This window comes from Arvicola amphibius, chromosome 11, assembly GCF_903992535.2.
Source record: "Arvicola amphibius chromosome 11, mArvAmp1.2, whole genome shotgun sequence".
In the NCBI taxonomy this organism is placed as follows: domain Eukaryota; kingdom Metazoa; phylum Chordata; class Mammalia; order Rodentia; family Cricetidae; genus Arvicola; species Arvicola amphibius.
Genome location: NC_052057.2, coordinates 110,516,544 through 110,522,543, shown reverse-complemented (window position 1 = coordinate 110,522,543; position 6,000 = coordinate 110,516,544). Strand labels below are relative to the sequence as shown.

The 6,000-nt window shown below is 45.2% G+C and overlaps 1 protein-coding gene across 2 annotated transcripts in view; it reads left to right on the top strand.

Annotated features, from left to right (window-relative positions):
• Nucleotides 1-832: 832 nt before the first annotated feature.
• Nucleotides 833-6,000, top strand: part of Pcmtd1 (protein-L-isoaspartate (D-aspartate) O-methyltransferase domain containing 1) — a 66,225-nt gene continuing 61,057 nt past the window's right edge. For both annotated transcript variants that reach the window (XM_038346925.2, XM_038346924.2), the window contains exon 1: nt 833-1,002. The gene's annotated coding sequence lies outside the window, so the exon portion shown is untranslated. The remainder of the gene's footprint in view (nt 1,003-6,000) is intronic.

Here is a 6,000-nt window from a genome sequence, read left to right as displayed (position 1 = left end):
GCAACAGTAACCGAGGCGTCTAGACAATTTTGTTTTTTGGTAGGGACCTGATGTACGTACGCAGCCAGACACGCCTTGACCATCCCAAGTGTTAGGATTACAAGCAGATGCCATGACACCAGACAGCCAACGGTGTTCTGTTTTCTTTAGGAAACCCATTAAGGTTTTGAATCATCGCAGTGGTTTGGAGGGAAACACATGATGGGAAAAAATTACAGCATTTGGGAGACCATGTCTTTTATGCGCTGGAAACGAAAAGAAAAAGAAAACCCACAAAACCACTAAGTCTCATAGTTGGAAGAGATGTGTTTACGCGGAGGCCCATCGGCGGCGGGGTTCCCCGGCTTCTGAGCCTTCCTGTAGAGGCGACACCAGCGTCTGCCGAGGGGAGCGCACCAAATGGGCAGGCATAGGCCCTGCCACCCGCCAGAGAGACACTGAGAGGACATGGGTGAGAGAGGCCCTGGTACATCCAGCCCGTGCATCACCCCACAGGCTGGGGAACACGATCACGGAGCCGTCAGACGCACCGGACCGGATCGACGGGGCAAAACAAACCCTGGCAAAGCCCAGAGCGGGAGCTCTCGCGAGATTTGCGTGTGCGGCCGGCCGCCTCGGCAAGTCTCGCGTTGTTTGGTCAAGGGGCGGGGCAGACACCGAGGGGGCGGAGTCCACACGGGATGAGCGTTGGGGGGCGTTCCCGGCCGTGTTGACACTGGCATCTGTCGGGGAGGGGGAGCGCCCCGCGCATGCGCAGCTCCCCGGCGGTCCTGGAGGCCGGGACAGTCAGGCTGCCCCGGTCCGCGGGTCGCGGGGTCGGGCCCCGCCCTCCGCGCGGGCGCTGGCGGACGCCGTGCCCGGCCCTGCCGGCTCTGTCTGCGGCGCTCCGCCCGCCGCCGGCCTGCCGCTGCTTTGGCCTGGAGGGTTCCCGCCTACGCAGGTCGTGACGCTCCGGGACGGGGAGCCGGCGCTGCTGCTGTCTGAGCGTCTCCTGCGTCCACGGTAAGTGCCCTGCGCGTCTGCTCCTTTGGCATTTTAGACCCCGGCGGGGAGAAAAAGGTAGAAGCACAGAGAGCTGTCTTGCAGAGACAAGGTGTTTTTCAGCTTATTTCGTTTGTGCTTGTCTTGAAAATCGTGAAACCACAGCTGTGCCTTTACAATTCTGAAGAATTTGGGCTCGGAGGAGGAGGAGGAGGAATCCTCTTAGCAATGGACTTGTTTCATTACTAAAGTACTGCGTGCTCTGTAAGAAAAAAGAAAAAGCTGCCAAACAATGAAGACCCACGACTCCTGCCCTCTTTCAGGCTTCTGCTCCCCAGCCCCAGTGTTTACTCTCCTTCTGCTCTGGGTAACCCAGTTCCAAGTGTATGCAGTCAGCCATTCAGGATTTTGCCGGTGCATGTGAGGAGTATATTTATCGACAGAAATTGGAATCGTATGTAGAATATCGATTATTGAGCCAACAGTGTAGGATCCCTCCACTTTTTTTCATACTTTATTTTTAAATGCCACTATTTAAAATGGGCTTCACACTTTCAATAGCAAGTCCCTAAAAAATTGATTGTGTAATTTGTGATTTGAGACTTTGTCTTGTAGCTCAGGGTGCTGTAGAACCCCCCTGTGTAGGGGAAGCTGACCTTGAACTCAAGTCTTCTCCTGCCTTCTCACAAGTGCCCGGATCCAACACGAACTTGCCGTGCCCGGCCTACGAACCTGCAAGCCAGTGTTTTGAAACTTAGTAGCTGAGACTTTCACAATATCTAAGGCCACATGTGATACTTTCATATGAAGCAGGTCGAATAGTGTTTACATAGAGCTCCGTCAGTGTTTACAGGAGGGAATGACTGCCTAAAGATTACATAAAGCTTACTTTTTCTTTATTGCATGTTTTAAAGTTTTAATACCATATGGCAGCTTTTAATTCTTTAAACTTGAGGTTGCTTTTGATGAAGTGTGATACAAAATTAGTGCCTAGAAGTCTGTACTGAAATAAGGAAAGCGCGGATGAAATGTTTTGCTAGGTGACCCCTAGGGAGACTTCTGAAAGTGGGAGAATATCGGTACTGCATGACTTGCTAGTAATAACACTGTAAGGGAGCAGGTTCATGCTGCAACTAACTTTATTAAAAATGTATTACTTATGCTAATCTTGATAGCTTCCAAGGAAAACACTACTAAAGTAATCACAGGCAACCATCTTGTTCTAAACATGCCTTTCCTTCGATCATAGACTTAGTTGTGAGCGTTCTATTTAGAAACTGGGCTTAAAAGACACGAAGAGGTGTTTCTGTGGTGTCTTAGTTATTTCTGGCAACAATATGCTGGTGCTGTTTTTCATAAAGGCTTAAGTAGTGTCTTCCTGATTCTGTGGTCAGTCAGAGGAGGCCCAGAGCGCCTGCCTCTGACCTTTCTGGGGCTTCTTTGCTTTTGTGGGTGTGCTGAGTCTTAGAACTGCATTTTTTTCTGGCTCTGCCTTGTTCTCCTGAATGGAACGGCCTTATCAGAACTTTCTGGAGAGGTGTAGGAAACTATCATGGTGTTGTTGGAGATGAAGTTTCTGGTGGTTTCATATTAAAATAGCTGAACCTCTGTAAGTTGAAAAGCATACAAAATAGAAATTAAAATTAAATTTTGTTTCTTTCATGGGTGTTAAAAATATACAGCTGTCTTATAGTATATTAAGCAGGGCAACTACTGTAGTTTAAGGAATATAACCAATAGTAAGATGTAAATAAAGTATAATTGTTATATATTTGATGCGAAATCCATGTATAGTAAAATATTTGAGCTGTTCTTTCCCGTGAAGGATAACAAGTTATGAGCGGAATATTTCAGCCTAGGAAAATACTTTTAATAGCACATAAAATCCATTCACTTTTAGTTATTGAAGCAGGGAAGATCGGGAATGTTCTGAGTGTGTTTTCAGAAACTGAGAGTAAGGGCTGAAGTTGGAGCTCAGTAGTTGCCTGAGGCCCTCCAAGATTCCTACTACCAAAACCAGGGCAGTCCTATGGCTGATGGGAAAGCTTGCTTTCTAGTTTAACCTGAACACATTCCTTCCTATGAGTAGTCAGAAATAAACAACTCTGTTTTGGATCTTGTGGGTTCCCCCCCCCCCCCTTCTTTTTCTTTTTTTAAACAAAAAGCACAAGGGATTAGATTATATCACCAATTTAAATTATTATTAGCCCTCTCTCTTTTTCCTTTGTTTTCTGGGTTTTGTTTGTTTGACTTTGGTTTTGTCTTGTTTTGGCCAGGGTAAAGAACACAAAACTTACTACATACCAAAAATGTAGTACTAAAATCCCAATTTGGGATTTAAGAATAGCCATTTCAGATTTCGTCAGGAGTTGTTCTTCCAGAACTGGGATCAGAAGGAGAAGGCAAAGTGGGAGGAGTGGGCATGAGATTGAGAATTGACTGTCAGTAAACAAAGGGAGGATAAAGAAATGCCCTGAAGTCAGATGTGTGGGTTCAGAAGAAGATGAACTCACGGTTCTTAGTTTTGAGATACTGGAAAAATATCTAATTATAAGTATTCTTTATTAGTTGTATCCTGTTGGGAATTGAATTAGAATAATTAGTAGCTTTCAGCACCTTGCGAGTTTTGCATACTTTGCACAGCAGTCTCATGTGTGTTCAGTTCATAACTGGAGGTTCTACTGCATTTGAAGCGCTGTCCCGTGTGAAGGACTGTGGTTTCTACCTGCTCTGAGCCAGCACCCAGTGCTCCTGCCTGGTGCAGGACTGTGGTTTCTACCTGCTCTGAGCCAGCACCCCAATGATCCTGCCTGGCTTGGGTCTTCGTGGTTTTGGTTCTCACTTTTCTAGCTGTGCCTGCCCCCTCTGCCCTCTGTCCTGGTCTTGCAGCACCAGCTCATTTTCTTTAACCTTGAGATTTGCTGCTGCTTTTCTCTCTGATCAATTCTCACTGGCTGCCATTCTATTCTGAATCGCTGTACCTCTCTCTTCTTTATTTTAACAACCTTAATATTTTCTTAATCACGTAGGCACCAAATCAAAAGGTCACCCCAGATTTTGCACTGTTACTCTGAGTGGTATTTTCTGTCACCATGCCTTTTTTCCTTGTTCTTCTAGCAGCCTTGTACACAGTAGGATACCTCTAATCCAGGGTTTCCTTTTCATCCGGCTTACTGATATTCATTGTCCTAGAAAACCCTGATTGTGTTGTCAGGTGACTGGTAAAAACTCAAAACACATTGTGTGTGTGTGTGTGTGTGTGTGTGTGTGTGTGTGTGTGCGCTACCACCATCGAATGCCTTCTCAATTGGTCCTTGTGATGTATGTTAGGCACGGCTAGTATGTGGAGTGCTGGGATTTGTGTCATCTCTATTAAATGGCCCCAGTGCTTTTTAAAAAACATATATATATATAAATATAAACATATATAGTTATAGACTTTAGCATTGGCCCACAAAAGAACGTAAACTTCTTTTCTCATGCATTGTTCATTTCTTGGGATCTTTTTCCTGTTTTCATCTTCATCTTTAAAAGCAAGCCCTGTGTAAAGACAAGCTCTGACCCTCTTCCTGGTCGGTGTGGTAGTGAATTCTGCCTGTTCACGCTTCAGGATGATGTGATGTTGTTTCCTCCCAACGCTCTAGCCACTGTAATTGGCGTGTGACGTTCTTGGCGCATAGCCAAGTCCTGTGTTATGTCGGAGTAAGTTCAGAATTGGCCAGTGATGGAAAAAGTCCTCTGCTTCAACATGTAAGAAATATTTCATTTTAGCAGCCACATCTTTGATTTTGTTTGTTTGTTCTGTTTCTCTTTTTCTGGCACATAGACACACATTGCAACATGGAGTTTTATGTATTAATCAACTTGATTTTCTTGTTCTAGGTGTGTAGATCATGTGAAGTCTTTATTTAAATGATTAGGAAATGGTAAAGTGCTTATAAAAGTCAGTTTATTTACATATTTGGTTTCTTGATATTGTATCTAAATTTGTAAGACATCAATGTTTTGGAATTTCAATTACGCCCACTTCACAGTTTCTTCCGTGTGTATGCAGATAGAAGAGATGGAGCAAGATCATGTGTGTTCCGTTGTTTTCATTTTGTTATATCTGGAAGCTCCAGTCGTCTGGATACCAGCACAGATTGGATGCTGCATCAGGCTCTGGGTTCAATCCCTAGGACTACTCTCGCCACCAAAACAACACCCAAACCCAGTAGATGAACTTTTTTTTACTGGAGTGGGGGGAACAAGTTTAAAAACTAAAATAGAGCAGGGTGGTTGTAGCACAGCCTTTAATCCAATCCCAACACTTGGGAGGCGGAGGCGTTCATGGCCTATCTGGTCCACAGACCAAGTTCCAGAAAACAGCGATACCTTAGTGAGACCCCATCTCAATCCCATCCCCTCAAAAGAAAAAAGGTGAAATAGACATGTAGGAGTGAAACTCCTCTGTTTGCATGTAACACCCTACAGGAGAAAAGCATAGTGCATGTATAGATTTGCGTAGTTGATTATGTGATACAAGAGGCGTGCAGATTCAGAGGGTTTGAAGAATGGCTAGCCCTATAGAAGTGTAATCAGACAAGAGGTGTGTCAGGTGCGGTGATAGAGGGGAAAAGCCAAGCAAACTTGTCTGCAAAGATTCTTCCTGGTGTCTCTGTGCCTTCCACTTGGTACAGGTCAGTATGCCTGAATGACAGCGATTGGATCCTTTAGAAAAGGTTGGTCAGAGTTTCATTACTGGCTCTGAGTACAAGAGGGGAGGAGAAAGTTAAAATGAAATGCCAGATTTTCTGGCTCATGTTTGTGGGTGGGAATTATAATTTCTATAACTTGCTTTAGGGAAGAAGAGTACTAATTTCGGTGGCCAGCTGTGGAGGGAAATGGAGCAGGAGAAATAAGGGTAGGCACTCAGAGGGCCTGCTCCTGAGGCTTTTCCACCATCTTCTCCGCGTTCAGAGTAGCTAGCTAGCGTCCTGGAGCCCCATGCTTTGGGGAGCTGTGGTTTGAACCAGAGCA